The sequence below is a fragment of the Microcebus murinus genome, chromosome 24, assembly GCF_040939455.1.
Source record: "Microcebus murinus isolate Inina chromosome 24, M.murinus_Inina_mat1.0, whole genome shotgun sequence".
Taxonomy (NCBI): Eukaryota; Metazoa; Chordata; class Mammalia; order Primates; family Cheirogaleidae; genus Microcebus; species Microcebus murinus.
Window position 1 is genome coordinate 5,104,107 of NC_134127.1, and position 22,499 is coordinate 5,126,605.

Here is a 22,499-nt window from a genome sequence, read left to right on the forward strand (position 1 = left end):
TGATCCCGATGGCTTAGGGGTCACAGCACTCTCTGATTTGCTCTTAGGGAGGGTCGGAGGTAGGCAGAAGGTGAGTTAAACACCAGGCAATCTCTAGCCGCCCTGTTGGCCTAGACCTCGTTCTTCAAATCCAAGGGTCTAAAGAGCAGAGACACTAGGAAGTTCTGTTGGGTCCTGCCCATCTTCACAGGCGTTGGTTCCAGAAGAAGGTCATGTGAGTGTCACTTGACCTCCTGAAGGAGACCTTGAGAGTTGGCGGCCAAGCTTGGCAGTGCCCCTTTGGATCAGTAAGAGTTTATTTGGATGTACCTGGGGAGGGGCTGAAAGTCTCCACTCATGGCCAGTGTATTTCTGTTAACCAGGGCAAAGAAATTTGTTGAAGAAGAGTCTAGGTGACCCCAGGGAAAGGGCGTGACCACAACCACCATGTATAGAACATTCTTTCTGGGCTCTCCACTGCTCTAATCACTTCACTGAATATTAACAGCAAACCTAGAGAGTAGATCTCTTATCACGTGCATTTCACTAAAGAAGGAACGGGTTTGGACGGGAGGGTGGCTTGCCCAAGGCTGTGCAGCCTACATGTGGCAGAGCAGAGCCCATTCTGCCTGCCCCAGAGCCTGGGCTCTGTCCACCTTCCCTCCAGTGTCCCCCGAGAGAGTGAAACCACCACGACACCTTCACTAAGCCACGTGCTTCACTCATGTACCTCTCGACTCACTATTTCATCAGCGCCACACCTCTGTGAGACAGGTGTCACCTTCGTTTTACAGATGAGGAAACTGAGGCTCAGGAAGATTAACTTGTTGTCCATCAGACAGTAAGTGACAGAGGTGGCACTTACACTTAGATGTGCCTGACCTCAGAGCTGGTGTCCTTTCCATTCTAACATGCTGGATCTCCAGAACGGAAGCTCAGCAGATGTTCTTCCTTTTCCTGCCATTCTAGAAGGCAGGAACGGGGCGGTGCATTTCACGGGACATCCGTTGCACCCGTGAGCGACCACGCAGCAACTCCCTCTGCGCCCCCTGCCTGGAAGGCAGGGCTGATCCTTACTGCTAAGTTGGTATAGTCTAGACACGATTATTTTGCCACCTAAGCTTCCTACCTAGTAGGGTGAAACCAAACTCCATCCAGCCATATGGATGGGGAGCGAGTCATAAATATAGAGATGCCTTATTTTGACAGAACTAGAGTTGTTCACCTTAAAGAAGGAGTGTCTATGCTCGATCTCCATTACAGCTGCGGTCTCAATTACTGCACAGTAGTGCAAAAGCAACCACGGCCAAAACGTGAATGAACTAGCATGGCAACATTCCAGTAAACCTTTATCTACGGACAGGGGAAGTGTCACTTCCATATAATTTTTATGTGTCACAATATATATATATATATATATTCTTCCTCTGATTTTTCCCAGCCACTTAAAAATGCAAAACTGATTTTTAGCTCATGGGCCATCCAAAAACTCACAACAGGCTGGATGTGACCCGTAAGTGGTAGTTTGCATGGCTTGGTTTATAAAATTTTATTAGCACTTGTTAGGAAATCTAGCGTGTAAATCAAAACACAAAATACCTCTCTTGGAAGCCCTATCAATGCCCCCTTTTTGTTGGGAGGGAAAGAGCTCTGTTTACTCAAGTCGCCTGGATGCACCTGCACCCTGGGACACACGGAAAGACGAACAGCGTCCTGCGTCGGAGATAAGCTGACACTTGTCACACAAGACCCTGCGGGTGAGTTTGCAGGGGTGTTTGGCGATGCCAGCCGCTTCTCTCCAAGTCTTTGTCCTGCAGAAATGCTCTGTCTGGTGTGGTCGTCGCTGTAGACGGTGTTGTCCGGCCAGTCTGCAGACTGACTTGCGATGTCTTGTTCAGAGTGAGCCCTTGGCTCTCTCAGCAAAGACCTCATACTCATTTTCCAGGTTTTTCTGTCTTTTTCATTTAAGATCGGACAAATCCCATTTAAGTGGTCCGTGGGAGAGCTTCTAGAGCTCTCCGGGCCCTGTCAAAGCAAGGAGTGCAAACGGCTGAAGGACCCAGGCCTTGAGATGGTGCACAGGAAAAGCAGAACTTGGAATCTGGGGGTGCGTGGGTGTGTTAGCTTGGGATTCCGGACATATGCAAAATACCCCCCGACTGGCATCTCTTCTTAGGAGGTCACTGACCCTTTCTAATCAGGGTCCCATCCTCGTAACCTCATGGAACCTTCTTTACTTCTGTAGAGGCCTCATCTCCTAAAACAGCCTTGCTTGGGTTTAGGGCTTCAACATACACATTTTGGAGGGACCCAAACATTCATTCTATGACATGGGGGACAACAGCCCCTCTGAAGTCCCTTCCAATGCCACCTTCTTCTCTCCATTCTTGGGCTTGCCTTGATAATTGGCATAGTCTCTAGAATTCACAGTGTGAGCTGGAGTCCAGTTTCCATGGCATCGGTGTTGCTGTCTTGGCAATGACTCTTCCCCCCCCCCCCCACACGGACCCTCATCCCTCTTTTGCCACCGCTTGGCTAAATTGGGAGAACAGAGAAGACGAGCCTTCCTCAGTCTCTGGTGTCCCTGGTAAAGACTTGGCCTCATCCTGCTGGTATGTGTGGACTGGGCCCAGAGTGCTGAGGACAGAGGGCTTGAGCCCAGACACACGCATCTGAGAGCTGACCCTGGACGACAGGGCTGGTGGCACCGGGCACCACAGGGGCCTGCTCCCCTGGGCATTCTGTCACTGCTATAGGAAACCCAGCCTGTGCCTTTCACCAGATGTCACCTTGGATTTATTTCTGCACACACCCATACTCCCACCTCGCCATGGCCCCAAGGGAGGGCTGGCCAGGGGATTTATCTCAGGTCAGAGTTGGGTTTTGTAACTTGAGCTACCCTTTCTTCTTGGCAGTCCTGTCTCTGCCCCCCAGGCGGGTAGTGCTGAGGGACAGACAGGTGTGGCCTGGTGCAACAGGACCCGGTGATGAAAGATTTGAGCCTCGGCCCGCACTCTCAGGGGTGTGGCTGACATGGTGTGAGAAGGGTGACTCACCTGGCAGGGCCTCAGTGTTGCTCTGTCCTCAGGAGCCATGCAGATGAGTATGGTGGCCCTCCATGGGGCTACTTAAAGCTTCCTGGCTGCACGAGGGCAGCGGGCGAGTTGGTTGCAGCAGGAAATATGGAAGGAAGGGGTTGCCTTTTGTTAAATTCCCTGTTCCCTCTCTCTCCTCATGCCCAGGCTGCTTGCTGCCTTCTGCCCCTTCTCGCTGCGGGACTCTGCCCAGGAGGCGAAGCTCTCAGAGACTGATCACATTTGTAGGAAAGTGAACTCCGCCACTGGGGTCTGTCTCGAAAGCTACGAGGAGGCTCTAGTGTCAGTTAGCCAATGCTGTAAAAACACTATGCAACAACTGCCCAAAATGAGTGACTGGAAATAACCATCATTTATTCCCGGGACTCTGCATGCCTACTGGGCCGGGCTGGGGCCGGGGCTGGCCCGATGCGAGCTGGGCTTTCCTGGACCTGCTTGGCTCTGCTCCGTGTCTCTCTTACCTCCCTCCCGAGGGTCGTAGCTCCGACATGCTCTTCTCATGGTGGTGCCACAAGAGCACAGGTAGAGACGCTCCGGGCTCATAGGCCAAAGCAAACGACATGGCCAGGTTAGGAGATGGGAAAACAGGACCCACCCAAAGTACGTGGAGGGCACCATGAGTCACACAGTGAAGTTCACAGACCCAGAAATAGGATGCAGCGTCAGGGCCACCACCACAATCTGTCCTCGTTGCCCCCACCAAAAACACTCCTCCCCAGAGACCTTTGGCGTGGCTTAAAATCCCTGCTGTTGATATGGAAAACGTGGGGCGCCGGGACGTGGCCGCTTGCCACCTCCCCTCCCTCCGCATCTCCCCGGCCGGCGCTGCACGTGGCCGGTTGGAGGGCTCGCTGCTGGGGCCGGGCGGTGGCAGAGAGCCGGAATGCCCCAGGCCCACGTGCTGCTGCCTGTTTCCGGCCATGCTGCTTGCGTGATCCTGATTGGGTAATTTTTGAATCCCACTGTTTTTGATTGGATGTTAAAGCTTGTTGCTGATTGGATGTCAAAGCTTGATGTTGATTGGACGCTTTTTGAGCCCTACCAAGGGTATAAAAGCAGGAGGAGAACAGGGCAGAAGGGTCAGAAGATGGGAAGACAGGAGGAGAGCTGTAGTACTAGGTGTGCTGAGCCTGCTGTGGAAGAATAAAGGCTGTTCTCCGACCGAAAGGTTCTTTCCCCGGTCAAGAGCTGTACACGTTGCCGCAAAGCCGTGAGCGAGAAGGACCCTTTTGCACATGAATGCTGTCTGCACGGGTCCTTGCACGTGGCAGGACATTTATGCCCAACTCTGTGACCGCCTAGCAGTGCCAGGTGAGCAGCCAGCAGATGGAAGGGCTCTGAGGAGGGGCTGGGGCTCAGGACAGAGTTGTTCTGCAGGAAGCCGGGCTACGGGACACTTGGTGGACTGGAGGCACCCCACCCTTCCCACGCATGTCCTTCAGATCTCGCCACCCTTTACGCTTCCCCCGCCATGGGAGAGAGAAGCCCTAGAAAGTTGTCATCCGCCCCAAGAAACACGCATCATTTCAGGTGGCTAGAATATTCCCAGGTTGGAAACATTCGGGAAACAGCGGGTTCCCCCTGTAGGAAACACATCTTGGGCTTTCGATGATGTCAGAATGTTTGTGTCTTTCTGTTTCTGTTTGGGCAGGGCGCAGCACGTGAGGCGGGTGGGCGGCTGCGTGGGAGCGGAGGTCTGTGTTTGTATGCGTGCGCGCTGTGTGTGCGTGTTTCTGCCAATGTGCCCGTGCCAGTCAGCCTCCAAAACCTGTCTCTGTGGGCTGGGAACAGAAAGAGGTTTTCATTGTTAGACAACGTTATCATCAAATCGTTGCTGTTGTTTTAAACGTGAGTTAAGAGGATCACACATATACACAGACGCACTTAGGAAGAGCGTGTGTGAGTGTGTGTGTTTGAAGGTAGGTTATAAATAGGGAGACGTCTTGCGCCCCACAACCCCTCTGAGTCTATTTCTGCTGCAACTAAAATGATTTTGGTAAATTATCTTAGAAATTATACAGTTGTAGAGAAACCGCTCATGTCTTAATGAATTACATATTCTAATAATAAGCTCTATCTATCTACATATCCCTGTCTATATAATTTTTAGTCCATCTAGTACCTTGCACTCCCAATCCTTTCTATTTTTTTTTTTTTTTACAGGTGAGGGGTAGGGGGAGGAAGACTTGGCTGCTGTGCTTTTTTACTCTCTCTGATGCTAAGAATCCTCTTGTATTTAAATTCAGTTGCAGTGCATAGCGGGGCAGATTGGTTCCTGGTGAGCACGCCACCTCCAGTGCCTTCCCCTAGAAAACCTCAGAGCGTGTATGCATAAAGGAGATGGCAGATTAGGTTACTGGGAAAGGAAATGTACAAATGTACCTCTGCGCGAAGATTAACTGATGGTAGCAGCAAGTTGCTGATGAAGGCAGTTTGTGCAAGAGCAGGCCCTCACTGCCGGCTCATCCGTCTCTGTTGTCACTCCCTGGCTCTGCTGGTGCAGCAGGCAGGCGGCCCTGGGTCCCTGTGGCTCCCTCCCTCCTCTTCCTCCGTTCTTGTTTGTGTTCTGTTTGTTCAGTGGCCTGGACATCACCTTTCCAACGTGCCTTTTGCAGTCATCAGACAGGTAGAGCCTTCCTGGGGCGGACCGCAGCAAAAGTGATTGCACCCTCTGGCCACTCACTGCTCACCCTCGGCCAGCATCCCAAGCAGTGGGTGCAAGAGCAAGGTCATATGGAAGGAATAAGACCCGGTGTGCAGTAGCGCGATAGGGAGAACGTAGGTAACAACAATCCATTGTATAGTTCAAAATAACTAGAAGAGCAGATTTGGAATGTTTCCAACACAAAGAAATGATCAATATCTGAGGTGATGGATGTCCCCGTGACCCAGCTTTGATCATTGCACATTGTGTGCTTGTATCGAAGTATGATACGGACCCCATGAATATGTACAACTATTATGTATCCATACAAATAAAAAATAAAAAAAAAATAGCCAGGCGTGGCGGCTCATGCTTGTAATCTCAGTGCTTTGGGAGGCCAGGGAAGGAGGATCACTGGAGGTCAGGAGTTCAAGACCAGCCTGAGCAACACAGCAAGGTCCCCTCTCTAGAAAAAAGAAAACAAGAAAACTTAGCTGGGCATGGTGGCGTGGGCCTGTAGTCCCAGCTACTTGGGAGGCTGAGGAAGGAGGATCGCTGGAACCCAGGAATTTGAGATTGCAGTGAGCTGAGAACACACCACTGCATGCCAGCCTGGGTGACAGAGCAAGACACATCTACAAACAAACAAAAAACAAAAATACCCACGACAGCCCTTCCCTGGAAATCAGGGTGTCCCCACTCCTCCGGAGCTGGTGAGTACAGAAGGCAGGGTGTTCAGACCCACTTATACCTCAGGTATGCCTTATATACCTCTTATACCTCAGTATAAGACCCACTTATGCTACAGTGTCCAATTCTGTGATCTAGACATAGCATTAACGGTGTATATTTTACTGGCAGGTGAGCCGTGACGAGGCTTGATGTCTAGGAAGCAATTCTTTGCTGCTTTTGAGTTCTTCCCTCTAGTGTTTGACTCAGCTCTTCAGTTTTGGTCCTCTTTGATCCCTTTGCGCGCACACACACACGTGTGCACACATGTGTGCACACACGCATACAAAATCTCCTTCTGCAGACTCACCCTGCCCCCTTCCTTTGAAAGCAACGGCTACCGGCCTCTCCAGACCCACCGGAGGGTAAAGTCCACGAGCCCACCTCTTACGCAGCGTTGTGTGTGATCACAAACACTAGCAAGGTGGACAAATGTATAACGGCATTGTACCCGTGGCGATTGTGGTGTGGAGGAGTTTGCCTTTATCTGCTCCCCTGTGAAGTGGGACCCCCTGACACCTAGAAAGTGCACAGGTGCTTTTTAGGTGTCAGACTTAGTGCTGTGGTTTTCGGAGCTCTTGGGAAGGACTCCACTCTTTGAGGGGGACATCACTTTTCTGAGGGATTAGGGTTACTTGCTAAATAAGCTGATTTGTTTCTCATAGGAGAGGCACTTTGCGAATTAGCTCCTTCAAGTGCAATGGCCTTACGGAGAGATCCCTTTATGGTGTTACGTGTTCAGCGTAGGAACTTTTCTTAAAGGTTAGCCTGAGTCTATTATTTTTAGTTGTGCTGAAGGGAGAAGGCATCCTTCGTCTCTTGGCGTGTCCCGGTCTCTGCAGGGAGGGGTCCGCAGCAGTGGAGTGTCACTGCATTGATAAGTGGACACTCTCCAGTGAGCTCAGTGGCTAGAAAGCAGCTGGAAAGAGGCTAAGCTGGTGGTACTGGGAGATGAATGGATCCATATTGGTTGACACTTCAAAACGTTCCCATTGCCTGAGAATGATGCTGCCTTCTGCCAAGAGCTGTGTACTGTATACTTTTGACTGTACACCATATACCAATACAGCTGTCTGCTGCCCACTAATGACCTTTCTTCAATTTTACACAGAGACAACCCCAGGCCTGGCAGTGGCAGCCCAGGCTCCTACAACCCTGCGACCAGCACCCACGAGGACCAAACCAGGAGTTCTGGCTTCCAGGTTGTGCTCTTTCCCTCCCGGGGAACCCAGCAGCCTATGGTCTGAACTCCTGTGGGTCCGCTTTGCAAGTGATTTTGAAAGTACTTTCTCAGGGCTGTGCTTGCTGTCGCCTTAGTCCTCTTATACATTTCTTCTGTTTCAATTTGAGTATGTGCAAATAAAACAGCGGTTGCTGTTCCGCAACCCACAAGACTTCTTATTTGTTGAGCCCACCCCAGGAAGCGCATGCGTGCACCGAAGCTCAGGCGTGTGTGTGCACACGCGCACACATACACACACACACGCACACACAAGTTTTCATATTAGTTTCCTGAGTTCATGGATAAAGTCCAGAGCTGCCAAAGCTCCCACTACTTTGCCATGTCACACTAATAGCTTCCAGATCCCATCACATATTAAATTCATGCAGCTTCAGCGAAGCCATCTATTTAATGCAATTCGCTAAATGCCTGCGCAGCCCCGCTGACAGTGACATATTAGTTTTGCAGTCTTTTGCAATCTGATATCTCTGAATTTGCCACCGTACTAAAGATTTGATTAATGTGGTTCCATTTGGATGCAGTAATTGGCTGCGACTGTTGTAGAAAATAATCAGGCTTTCATTCCTTACAAGTGCACGGACATGCTAATGAGAGAGTGGGTTAATTAAGCCCGCGGCAGAAAGCGACAGTTACTGATGACTGTTATGACAAACCACCGACTCGGCATTTGGGAGCAGGACAGCAAATTTGCACTTTATGAAATTACAGGAAAACTAGGACATAAGGAATAAATAGTTACATCTGTTTGGTGAAAGGGGGAAAAAGGGTGGGGAGAGGGAAGAGGGGTTCAAGAGGAAGAGAAAAGAACAAGTGAGAGACAGTCTCCCCAAGAACGGGGCCCGAGCCCCGAGACTCGGGGAGGCCTCGGAGCAGCCCCGTCGTCAGGAGGAGCTTCTACCCGTGCTCGCATGCGCCCGCCGATCGCGACACACCCCGCCCAGCACCTGCAATACGGACTTTTTTTGCAAAAGGACCAGACAATGGCTCAGTCGCCAGAAACAGAAAGAGACCGGAGGGAAGAGAAAGAGGCTTAAGTAAAGGTGGCGAAGAATGCAGAAGTCCCCCAGAGCCCTTCACCTGGGGCCAGCACTTGGCGAGGGCGCCACCTGGGGAGACCACGCCGCTGTTCCCTCTTTTTGGAGGAGCTAGTCTACGAATATCTAGGCACGATCAAACGCCCTGGTCTATTTTATCGACCTTGCAACTCCGCTCGCTCCCCCGGGATGGATTCCTGCTTCTGGGTCTGACTCCTGGGGCCAAGTCCAGGGTTAGGGTCCCTTTCAGCTCTGCCACCTTCCGCGGCTCTCCGTGTTCTCCTACGTGACTGTGAGGCTCTGCGGTCCCTCTCTTTGTCTCTCCGGGTCACCTTGATCTTGACGGACCAAGATTCCTGCTCACCCCCTGGGGTTCTGCCTTATGCACGAACTCACATGCATCTCATCTCCCCCCTGGCCAGCTTGGGGTCCCCAAGATTTCTGCGCTCAGGCCAGCCTAACCTTAACCTCATACTCCTTCGTCTTAGTCTGCACCCATCTCCCCCAGCAAACGAACCGACGTTACTGAGCTCCTATCGCCTATAAAGCGCTGGGTATATTGGGGAGGAAACACAAATGAATATAACTTGGTCCGTATCCTTCAGGATCTTGCAGAGCTGTAGGGGAGAAAAGCCACGTGGAAAAGTCACTAATATCGCTAAGTGCCATCAGAGAAGAACAAACGAGCCTGGAGTTCAGAAGGGGGGTGGTCTCCTCTGTCGGGCACACGGGGGGCTTTGCAGACGAGGAGGCTGTGAACCTGGGGCAGTCCGGGAAAGGGCAGAGAGACAGCAGGGGCAGAAGGACGGGGGTGGGAGGGCGACATGAGCACTACGGTGTGTTTGGGGAGAAGCGGGAGGCAGAACTGGACGGGTCATCTCAGATTTATCCCATAGGCAAAGGGGCATCATTGAGTTTCTTTTTGAGCCCGGCGTGACACAGTCAGAGCCGTGCTTGGCGAGATCTATCCTGTCGGCGGCAGGGTGTGTTGTAAGGCATGGGACAGAGAGGCTGGGGTCACACCCCTGCCTCCAGGGAAAGGTGGTGGGAGCCGGTCGGAAGCAGGGCCTGCCGGGACGAGCTGAGTGGCCCCCACTGAGGGCAGTGGTGCAGGTCCCCTTAGAACACATGCTCAGAGGTGGGGGCGGGGGGGGTGTCCTGGAGGCAATGTCTGAGAAGAGCCAACAGATAACCAGATTTGAACCCTCCTCTCCTGGCGGACATCCTCAGATGCACAAGAAGAATTTGCATCCAAGACACAGGACGTGATACCTGCCTCTGTGCTCAGGAGACCATACAGTGCCAGGCTCCCCCACGTGGCAAGCTTGCGCAGTGTGGTCCAAGCCACAGGAGCCCGGGTAGTGGCTAACACTCCCAGGAAACCTGTCGCTGCACCACGGGAGGGGCAGGCGCTGATATCAGAAATGTCGGGTGCCTGGATGCGGCTGCTTGCCGCCTCCCAGTCGCTCCGCATCTCCTCGGGCCGGCGCTGCCCGTGGCCAGTTGGAGGGCTTGCTGCTGGGGCCGGCCTGGGGCAGAGAGCCGCCCCGGCCCCGAGTGCCTGAATGTCCCTTGGCCCACCTGCTGCTGCCTGTTTCCGGCCACGCTGCTTGCGTGATCCTGATTGGGTAATTTTTGAATCCCACTGGTTTTGATTGGATGCTGAAGCTTGTTGTTGATTGGATGTTAAAGCTTATTGTTGATTGGATGTTAAAGCTTGTTGTTGATTGGACGCTTTTTGAGCGCTACCAAGGGTATAAAAAGCAGCAGGAGAACAGGGCGGAAGGGTCAGAAGATCTGAAGACGGGAAGAGAACTCTATCACTAGGTGTGCTGAGCCTGCTGTGGAAGAATAAAGGCTGTTCTCTGACCCTTCGTGTGCCGCTCGGTTCTTTCCCCCGCCAAGAGCTGTAACATTAGCTGTGCACATTGCTGCAATAGTACGCAGGCCGGCAGGCTATTCTGTAGGGGGCCGTGGGTTCTTCCTCTCCCCCCAAAATTTACACCTATGCATCACACTGTCCAACTCTGTCAGCCACAGTGAAATTAGGGAGCTCTGTTCACGCAGGCCGGGTCTGGCCAGTGCCTTCCGCCCTCTATTTGTTGTAATTCCTGATGAGGACACTCAGGCTCTGAGATGTAAAACAGCAGCCCAAATTCACAAAGCCAGTAAGCGGTGGGGCCGAGTTTACAAAGTGGGTCTGTCTGTTGCAAAAGCTGTTGACCCCCAAGGATTCTTTTTATTACTCAGAAACTGACTACATTTCTGGGTACTCGGGTGGAGCGTGGGTGTGTCCTCAGGCTGTGACATGAGTCTGCCCTGCCTGGCCCCCCTTCTCATGCGCCCGGCGCATGGGCAGAGGCTGTCTGAGAAGTGGCGATTAAGCCCACGAAGCCCAGGATTTTTGCCACGTGCCGTGTGTGAGGCGCTTAACGCTGGCATGGCAGAGGGGTTCCACGGCCCAGCCACGGATACTTAGAAATAGGTTGCATTTGGTCTTTGCTCTCTGGGCTACACGGAGTTTGGAAAGTAGAGGCCCAGAGAAATAGACTTTGGCCAACTAGGTCGGATGCGCCGTGACGTGAGTCTTCTTGCTTTTGTGTTTTCTTCCGACTAAGCCGTTCTTCTGAGAAAGAGCCCCAGAGGAAGAGGGCAAATAACAGTGAATCACCCTGAACGTAGAGCAGGTGCCTAGAGAAATTGAGAAAAGCCCCTCTCCGCTCCCCGGGAAGGGTCATTACTCCCGGGCCCGGGTAGCTGGAGGCTCCCATACCGGCCACCGCCGTCCCTGGGAGCTTGTGCTGCCCGAGTGGCCAGGCCTGCTGGGAGGCTCTGATTTAGACCAGAGCAGTTTATAGTCTGAAAATGACTTTAAAATTTGTTTGGAATTACCCGGAGCACATTTTAAACACTTAAATGGCCGCCTTCATATTTTTTAGTATTTGCAATTTTCCTTAGCACCGTCCTCCTCCCCCTCTTCCTGGGTGCCTCCCTCACTCCTGGTCCTTCCCCCCACTCCGTGGGCATCTCTCCAGCTCCAACGGGGAGGCCAGCGAGCACCGCCTCACCCTGACACCCGCTTCCGCTGGTGCTCTGCGCTCTGCGCTGGGCTGAAGCGTGTTCCTCTGACAACGTGTGCCCGCCCAGAACCTCAGAAGATGACCTTCTTTGGAGACGGGACATTTGGTGGCGCGGTTGGTCGAGGTGTTGAGACGAGGCCATCCTGGATCGGGGTGGCCACTAAGTCCGACCGCTGTCGTCCTTACGGGAAGAGGAGAGGACGCAGCGGCACAGGAAGACTCGGACACCGTGGGAAGACTGGGGCGGGACGGGGCGACCCAGCTGCGAGCCCGGGGACGCCAGGGCTTGTCAGGAGCCGCCGGAAGCTGGAAGAAGCAAGGAGGAGTTCTCCCCTGGAGGCTTCAGAGGGAGGCCAGACCTGCCAGCACCTCCATTCCAGGCGTCGTCCGGTTTCTAGAACCGTGAGGGAATACATTTCCGACGTGTCAAGCCACCCAGTTTGTGGCAATGGGTTACGGTGGCCCACCAAGCCAATGCCCCCTTTCAGGTCTCTCGGGCCCAGCACACAGTCCCCAGGGGAACCACGAAGGTCCCCGTGATCTCACTCTGCGGGTGTGAGCTTAGGGGTCTGTTGGGTTTAAGACACCGCCCCCCACCCCCGTTCCAGCCAGCGGCTCATTTTCTCCCGCATTCTGTTGTTCCAGTCACATCTCCACGTTTATGCTCTTCCGTGAGCACACAAGACCTGACATGCTGGAGAGACCGCCAGGAGCACAGCTGTGCTGCTTAGATTAATTTAGTGCATACTAAGCGCCAAGCCTTTTCCTAATCTACATTAATCATGTGTTCTTGCTCGAAATAGTTAATGAGTGTTCGGCATCTGACCTGGGCTTCAGGCCCTATTTCCTTGGGTGTGGAGGTGGGTTGTGTTATTCGCCAATTCGAGGTCTTCTTCCTTCGGCCCTCCTTAACACTCCAGAAAGTTCTACACGGATGCCATGGGGCCCTCCCCAAAGCCTGACTCCGTCTGCACCACGAGATCCCACCTCCCCTGCCCTGTCCCCCTTGCTAACTGTGCACGTCCTCGCCCCTGCGGGCTGTCACCGGGGTTCTGCACAGTTTATACCTGACAGGGCCCCTCCCAGAAACCCCGGAGGGAGACACCGTTAAAGTGTTTTATGTTGGGGAATAGGCTGGTTTCTGTGCAATAAAAGCCAAAGCCATTGAGCGAGCAGGCTCCTGGGTAATTGCGGACAGAGGAGATAGCTTCCATATGCCGGTGGGTGCTTGGAGGCCGGGCCTGCATCTGCTCCCTTTGTTCTGTCAGAGAACAGAGCCAAGCGGGGGTCTGACCTCCCGATAAACCCTGAACCAGAACCCTCTGCCTCACTTCGGGGAGAAGAGGGGCCCCGGGGTGGTGGCAGGAGGCGGGGGGCCGGGGGGCAGCACATCTGGCAGCGGGAGGGGTCGGCGGCGCGGCGGGCGTCGGGGGCAGGGGGCTGGGGCTGCCCCCTCCCTAATCAATAAACCCGGCTACCAGAGGAGATCAGAGAACCATTCATTAACGAGCTCGTTAAGTGATTGATAGACTTAATTTTCCTGTCAAATGTGGACTTCCCTTGTAAACATGTCAATTGCGGAAAGTTCAAGCTTGTCACTTGGATTTATGGCTGGAATAACATGTAGGTGGGAAGAGGGGCAGGCCCCTGGTGACCAGGCTGGCTGCTGTGAAATGCTAAGGCCAGTGGATCCAGGTGCCCGGGAGGCCGCCTCCTTTCTTCCCACAGCTGAGACAACAGTGCGGCTGGGGGTTCTCACTCTCTCATCCTCAAAGGAGAGAAGACGTGGCAATCCCACGCCCGCCGCCCCTGCCGCCTCCACGCCGGCTGTCTCCGAGCTCACCATCCACTCACCTGGAATCCTGGGCCACCTCCCGGAGTTGGAGCCATGGCCAGAGGCAAGCAGACCTTTTCCTTTCCGGCTGTCCTGGAAGGTCCAGAGCTTCAAGAAACTAGGAGCTGAAAACACCAGCACTGTGCCATGATCAAACGGCCGGCCCCTCAGCGACCTGGAGCATGGCTGGGGGACAGGTTGCAAGGGGGAGGTGGGCACAGGGGAGTGGCCCACGCAGAGCAAGTGGCGGGGCGGGCGGTGGAGGGCAGCTTCCAGTGACAGCGTAATGGGTGGTCCGGTGGGGGGCCACTTCTAACAGGCTCCGCTTAATGCTCCATGTTAAGTTAGCCAAGCGCAGCTACACTCCCCAGATGCATAAGAAGTGCAGGCACGAGCCAAGTGAGCATTGGATAATTGAAAAATACAGTTAAAAAATCCGCTAGAATCCATTAGCGTTATTATCGCAACTTGCTGGCTGTAGGAGAGGGGCGTTCTAGCACCCGGTTGCCACGGTCTGTCTGTGCACAAATTCCAACACGGCGATGGAATTTGGACTTGAGACGCCCCAGCTTCTTTAGTGTTAAGATATACTTGGTCTTGTGTTGTGCACTTTCCTCTCCAACACGGCTGTGGACCCCACGGGAGCTGGGGCTTCTGGCTTTGGCATTTGTGTTTCGAGGAGGGCCTGCACCTGGGAGCTGCCATTCCAGAGATGCCAGTGGTCTGGTGGGCAGTGCCAGGCAGCGCAGCCCTGCCAGGCCAGACCTTATCACCCAGTCATCACTCACAGCTCGTTGCTGGTGGCATCGGGAGCTTCCTCACTGGGACTTTCAGTGTAGGGAAAGTTAGGGTGGGGGTGAGACTATCTCTAAATGAAACTTTCATGGAAGTCCTCCCCATTACGGCAACTGTACAGCGAGTATTACAGCTCTTGACCGGGGAAAGAACCCAGAGGCACACGAAGAGTCGGAGAACAGCCTTTATTCCTCCACAGCTGGCTCAGCACAGCATGTGTTACAGCTCTCTCCCCGTCTTCTGATCTTCTGCCCCCCCTTCCTCGGTCTCCTCCTGCTTTTATACCCTTGGTGGGGCTCCAAAAGCGCCCAATCAGCACCAAGCTTTAACATTCAATCAGCATCAAGCTTTAACATCCAATCAGCAACAAGCTTTCAAAAATTACCAAATCAGGATCATGTGAGCGCTGTGGTCGGGTGACAGGAGGCAGCCAAGCACCGAGCTGCCCGGACAGCGGATGTCAGACGTGCGGGCCTGGAAGCAGGTGGCGGCATGTGGGCCCAGCAGCATTCCAGCACGCGGGGAGGGTCTACTGTGGGGCCCAGGTGGCTCGCACCTCAGGGCTGGGCCCCAGCAGCGTGCCCTCCTGTTGCGGCAATGTGTACAGCTCTTGTTCGTTTGACCGGGGAAAGAACCGAGCAGCATATGAAGAGTCGGAGAACGGCGTTTATCCCTCCCCAGCAGGCTCAGCACATCTAGCATTACAGCTCTATTCCTGCCTTCCAATCTTCCGCCCCCCTTCCTTGGTCTCCTCCTGCTTTTATACCCTTGGTAGGGCTCAAAAAGCGTCCAATCAACAACAAGCTTTAACATCCAATCAACAACAGTGGGATTCAAAAATTACCCAATCAGGATCATGCAAGCAGCATGGCCCAAAACAGGCAGAGGCACTTGGCCTGGGGGCATTCCGGCAAGCGGGGCCCCGGGCGGCTCTCTGCCTTGGGGCCTGGCCCCAGCAGCGCGCCCTCCAACGGGCCATGCACAGCACCAGCCCTCGGGGATGTGGAGTGACGGGGAGGTGGCAAGTGGCCGCATCCCGGCGCCTGACATTTTCCGCGTCACCCCAGCAACATTTAAACCAAATTGGGGTGGTGTGTGTGTGTGTGTGTGTGTGTGTGTGTGTGTGTGTGTCTGTGCGCACGCAAAGGTGTGCTCAGCCGGGTTCGTGTAAACTACAGGCCCTCTATACGCCCTCCTAGCCTTTCACACCATCACGGATCATCACTGGGTTGACACTGAGCCACACTTCTCCGGACCACTTTCTACAGCGATGCCAAAGTTGTCAGACTAAACCAAGGCAAGGAAGAAGGAAGAACACCCAGCTACTCTGCCTGCCGGCTCCCCCTTGGTGTTTTCCTGTCTTTTCCTTTTCCCATAGCTGGAAATTTGTTTTGTTTTTTCTTCGTTTGTTTTGCTTTGTTTTTTAGAGTCAGGGTCTCAACCTGTTTGTTGCTCAGGGTGAAGTGCAGTGGCATCATCATAGCTCACTGCAACCTGGAACTCCTGGACTCCAGCGATTCTCTTGCCCCACCCAGCCTGTCTAGTACCTGGGACTACAGGTGCATGCCACCATGCCCGGCTAAGCTTAAAAATATTTTTTTTTTTGTACAGATGGGGTCTTGCTGTGCTGCCCAGGCTGGCCTTAACCTTCTGGCCTCAAGCAGTCTTCCTGCCTTGGCCTCCCAAAGTGCTGAGATTGCAGATGTGAGCCGCTGCTTCCAGCCACACTTTAGGATTCTTGAAGTGGGACAACAGCAATAATGATAACGGCAATGGCAAAGCGTCATTTTTTTGAGTGCTTAACTGCTGCCAAACCCTGTGACCGCTGCTCCACACGCTCCTTCTCTTCTAATTCCACAGCACACCCGTGCTCCCACCCTGGCCACGCGGGTGGTGGGGATGGAGCCTGGCCAGTATGTGGACCGCCGCTCTGCGGTGTTACTTTAGAGCAGCCTATGTTGATTTCACGAAAGTGCAACGTGTTTGCTGTGTTGTTCAGAAACGTGCTCGCTTGTTTTTATGGCAGGATCTCTGAGCACCCAGTGGCAAGCAATTCTCTAAAGTATTTTTAGGTTCAGACCCACAGGACATTTTTCTTCTTCGTTTAAGTGCTGGTGTATAATAGGAGCTATATTGTTACTATAATGTTCTCTTGAATTGAGTCTCTGGAAAGGTGCCAAGACCAAGTTTGGACACAAGCAAAAGCCCCGCTGGGAAGAGTCGTGTGGGGGGATGGGAGATTCCTTTTGGCAGGCGACAGATCCTTCGCTTTGCTTTAATGTAGTCGAGGCCACCGAACTCAGATGCAGACATGGCCTCCCTCCATGTGCTGTGTATTGCACTCCAGTCCATAACTATTAATTATGATTATTAAAGGAACACCTATTATTTATTGAGCACCTACTAAGTGCCCAAAACAGCCCGATCTACTTTACACAGGGTCCTTCATTCATCCTGACACTAACTTTATTGAGCATAAACTATTGCTGTTGGTGTTTATAGATGAAGAAACCGAGGTTTAGAGAGAGTAAGTAGCTTTACCCGAGGTTAGGAGGTGAAGGTCTGCTCAACCTTAGAGCCTGCTGCTCTCAGGCATTCAGCTCCGACCCCATCTCCGCAATCCTCTCCCTAGTTTTCTCATCTAAACCCCCTCTGCAGCAAGACATTCCTAAAAGCACCAACCGGTGCAGCCCCCGGCCCCGTGGCTGCCTTCCCCATAGTGAAGTTTTTGCGGCAGTATGTACAGCTAACGTTACAGCTCTTATTCATTTGACCAGGGAAAGAACCGAGCGGCACATGTAGAGTTAGAGAACAGCTTTTATTCTTCTACAGCAGGCTCAGCACACCTAGCATTAGAGCTCTCTTCATGTCTTCAGATGTTCTGACCCCTCTGCGCCCTTCTGCTCCTGCTTTTATACCCTTGGCAGGGCTCAAGAAGTGTCCAATCAACTACAAGCTTTAACATCCAATCAACATCAAGCTTTAACATCCAATCAACAACAAGCTTTAACATCCAATCAAAACCAGTGGGATTCAAAAATTACCCAATCAGGATCACACAAGCAGCGTGGCCGGAATCAGGCAGCGGCATGTGGGCGTCCCAGCACCAGACATTTTCTGCATTCAAGTGTCCTCTTGTATTGTGGATGTAGTGTCTGTGGTCATTCTTTGCACTGTGCTAGGACCGGAGGGGCTTGGCTTACGCTTTGCCTGTGTGCGTGCCGTGTGTGTTCTTGTCCGTGGAGTGTTTGTGGCAGGCTTTTCCAAGGGAATTGAGGGATTTCCTTCTTTCCCAAGTGGTCCAGCTGGGAGGAAGCAGACACGCCTCATTAACAGGTTCCCTCGGCCTGCAAGAAGCACAGAGAAACAACTGAAGCTTCCAGACTCTGCAGCCGCCAGGACTCTGGTCTGCACCTCCCCGGAGCAACCCATACTGCTCTTCCCGGCTGCCTGGTTGCAGCTCTCACTTTTGGGGTACCAGCTTTCTCTCTCCCAGGACCTTCCCTTTCCCAGAAAACCCCCAAGAGCTTTCATTTTTGAGAAATAAGCGAGACATTGTGCCCTGCGTTTAGTAAAATATATCTTTCAGCCCATTCAGCCAGCGATGTCCTTGAACCCAGGCGTTTTCATGGCCAGGAAGACTTTGATCAACTGCCCTATTTCAAAGAGACAGGAGGTTCTCTAGCTTGCGGGAAGCTCAGTCCCTGTCTACGCCGGAAAGTCCCCGCTCCGCGCCAGCCCCTGGGAACCAGCAAGTGAGATGAATTAGAAGCCTAGAGCAAAATATTTGGTTTCATGCAATTTAGTTTCTTTCTGCTACTTGCTTAAAATTCTGTGGAACAATTAAATCTTAAAAGTGTCTTGTGGGTGCCTTGGGCTCCCTTTCCCTTCAAGTTTATTGATTGTATTTGATATCACTCATACGAGCAAAGGCTTTTTTTTTAATTTAACATTGAACAACACTATTTGGTAGGAACTCAGAAGGTGCATAACGTGAGAGAGCACCGAAATTACGGCTCTAACCTCAGCAGATGGAAAACCTCACATCTACCTGTCAACGACCATCCTGAGGTTCAAGGGCATTGCCTGGGAAATAGTTAGAAAGGAAGGCTTGGTGGTCTTGTCCCTGAGTATCATAGACTGTCATTGGGAATAAGGGAGAGAAGACCCCAAACACAAAAGGCTTGGGGACCCCATAAGGAAACAGATGAACAAAGACAAATGGATACAAGCGTCCTCTTTGTTTATGCAGTCACCGAGGGCTGATTTATTAATACAAAAAAAGCATCAGCAGCATGCTCTGAATTTGACTTGCGACTTTCTGTACCAGGTCATCAAACCCAGAGCCTAAACTCCAGCATTTCAGAAGAGTGAAATATTTAAGAGCTGCCCCCTGCCTGTCCTGGGAGACTGGCTACCCTCCACTCCCTTTCTGCATGGAGGTGTCTCAAGAAGCTTGAAACACACAACCCCGCCCCCGGCAAGGATGCAAATGAACATTTCTCAGCTAAAGGGGACACGGAGGGGGAGGAGGAGGCGGGGGAGGAGGAGGCGGGGGAGGAGGCACCGCTTGCACCCTGCTTTGATGGCCTTATATTCTCAGGCCCCGGGAAAGAGGAATCGGAGCTGCGGCACTCGATACCGCACGGAGATCCGTGGCTGGGGGAATGCGGCACATCTGCCTTTTATAGGTCTGGGATGAAAAATGTTTTTAATTAAGGAGTGGAATTGGGGCTTTTAGTCTTGCTGCGTGCTATGTACCTGTCAAACCTGCTGGATGGGAATTTTGTTCTGACCTTTCAACTCCACCTGCTTTAACCAGACGGCTCCTAGCAGAGCAGCCCAGAGGCCCCATGAGCCCCGGTACCCATCGCAGGGAAGGCTCCGCGCAGAACGCCCTTCCACCCTGCCATGGGCAGGTGACTCCAGCCGCTGGGCTCAGGGGTGGAAGGAAGGGTGGATTGGTGACTTCGCTGGCTGTGGGCTGACACCGTGAGCCAGGAAGGCTTAGGGACCCAACAAAGCTGGAAACACAAGGAAGAAATAGAATGATAACAGAAACTTAGAAATAAAAACAGTTAAAACTAGAAAAGTAATGCTGTTCTGTTGAAACAGTCCCCCTTAAAACCAAAGAGAGGTCCTTCTACCCTCCTCCCTGGCCCTCACCCACAAAAAACTCCTCTGTTAAGGGAAGAAAAGTCATTCTGTTCGGGTGACAGCTGTCTGTCTGAGATGCCAGGGGGTGGCAAGGCTTAAATAGCATCTTTGCGGGATTTCTGGAACTAAAAAAAGAAAAGGGGCCACAGTAGGAAACCGAGGTTCTCTCCCAGTTGTAAGCTACAGGTCACCTGAGCCTCATCTCTGGGCTGTTCCCCAATGTTTCTTTTCCTCAAATGCTGTCAGCTATAAGGTGCTTCCATAAGAAATATGGGTCCTTCCCTAAGTATTGCCAAGTGCCTCCTGGGAGTAGAATTAAGAGCTAGAAGTTGTTTTGGGTGGCTGAAGGGAGGCCCCAAAGCAGGAGCAAGGCCCGGAGAGATCTTGATGCCTTCAGGCCCTAACATTACACTCGATTCTGTACATTCTTTGCGGTTGGCTCAAGAGCTAATGAGGGCTGCATTAAACCCTTTCTGGGATCCAGGTATTAACACCCTTTCTTTAACAGGTTATTAAAACTTTAGAAAAGTTTTTTTTGCAGTGACACTCAACATACACATGCCGAAATGAACCACCCTCCCATTTTTCTGATGACATCTTTGAATAAGTTCATCCAAGCTGAGCTACCCTTCATCCTTCCCTCCTCCTCTTCTTCCTCCCTCTCTCTCTCCTTGCGTTTCTGCTTCGTCGGTTCCTTAAACAAATATTTAATCCACCTGTTGGCAAACTAGCTCTAGGTGCAGTTCAAATGTCACCTCCTTGGTGAAGCGCCCCCTGTCGCTAGGCAGAAATAATTGCTGCTCCTCTGTCATGAGGTCCAATCCCCCTTCCCACCCCTCCCCTCCTGTCCCAGCCTCACGCACAGGCTCGGGGCTGGCCCACGCGTCACCTGTGTTCCCTCTTGCTCTTCCTGTGCCGTTCTTTCCTGATGTGCTGGCTGCTTCCGGGCAGGGATGGTATTATCTATTTGTTTGTTTATTTGCATCTCCTGTGTTTGCGGTGAAAATGCTCAACAAACGTTGTTGACAGGCACCGAGTTCAGAGTGGAGGAGTGAAAAGAATCGGAGGAAAACCGTGGTGAATCTTGGAGTCTCGGTGGAGAAAAGCGATTCTTGCTCACAGACTGAAGACCTAGTCTTGATATTCTGCCACTCTTAACGGCAAGGATGGCAGTGACTGATAAACCATATTAATCTCTCCATATAAATTGTTGATATATATCATAGCACTAATGCACACGCATAGATAGGTACACTCCCGTGGTAAAATGTTTACAGTTTTGAAAGTTACCGAACACATTACGTTACATGGGGTTTCATTTTAGTCAGTAGGCTTATTGTATTTCTTCTACGATTATATGTAGGAAATTATAGACTGATTTTTTTATCACACTTGGTATCTTGGGCTTTGCATAACTGCTCAACTTCGTTGAGCCCTTTTACTACACGCCAGGCACTCTTGAACACTTCCGCATGTATCAACTTATTTACTTGACACAACGAATCTACATGCTGCTTAAACATGGTTTGCAATTGACGCTATTATTGTGCGTGGCTGGAAAGAAGAATTTCATAACATCCTATAAACATGTGGGTAGTAAGGCAATTGGGAAATTGGGTAGAAGATATAGAGCTATTGTGACTTAGAGTATTTGTCTAACTCACACAATCAAGAATTCAGTTTGATGACTTACGGGGGGGGGGGAGGAGGAAGTTGACATTTGGACTCATAAACTTTATAACTTGGGGAAAATGAGGCCCAGTGTCACCACCGTGGTATCGAAGACTTTGCAGGAGGACTCTCAGGCAGAGAGCAGGGAAGGGAAGGCTGTGGGTTTTGTCTCAACCAGACCCCGTGCATCTTGTGTTTGGGAGCTGCGGAGACCCCTGCAGGCTCACCTGGCCTCCAAGACAAATGTGGGTTTGTGTGTCTGACGGATGACGGTGACAGTGACTTACTGGGACTTCACTGAGTGGCTGGGAGAGATATTTATTTTGTCCCTTGCTGTTATTTATAGGTGACGGTTCTTGCTATTAAGTCAAGACATGGGGGTTGAAGGATTCGTAAATTCAAGGAGGCCTTGACACCTCACCTCCTGTTCTTGCACCAAATTAATTTTTGGAGGGGACGAGGAAAAAAGGAAGTTGCCTTCTGTGCTTGACACACAACAAGCCCTTTCTCAATACGTGTTTGTTGAGTGAATCAGCAGGTCTCTCTCTCGCCCACACCGGCACTGCGATAGCAATTTGCTATCTTATTATGTTAGGTTCACACCCTATTAGTATTTATTCTAGTTAATATAATGCAATTAGAGTGTAATCTTATCAGTAGCTTTCAGATCATGTCAAAGAAAAGTTATTGAAACGCCAGCGCTAATGTGAAGTGATACAATGCAGTTGATGCGATGCTTGGGCTGAGTTGGACGTTGGAAGAAAGTTGGGCAGGCAGAGGAGGAGTGGGGGGCTCAGATCCTTGGCTTCTTCCGAGACTCTTGTTTGAGTGCTCATGGACTCAGGGGCGCCTTGTCTCTGCCTTCTCTCCCTCACAGGGCTATGGTCCTTTCACCGTTTCTTGAGACAAAGTTCCCCATTTGGGTGTGTCCAAAAAGGTGGTTTTGAGGCTGATTATGGAAAGATGGGCACCAAGACCTAATTCCAGCTCTTCTCTAAGCGGCTGTGAGACTTAGGCAAGCCCTCCCAACCTCTCTGGGCCCTTAGTCTTCACCTGTACAACAAGGAGGGTGGCCCGGATGGTTAGGAAGGTCCCCCCGGCCTTCCCATTACGTGTAATGATGTTGCAACTTCTCAGAGCCTAAGCCAAGCCGTGATGCATACAAGCTGGCCCTGGTTGCTTATTTCTTTGTCTGGAGCAAACCCCGAGGCGGCCCAGCAGCTGCAGGGGACCAGGAC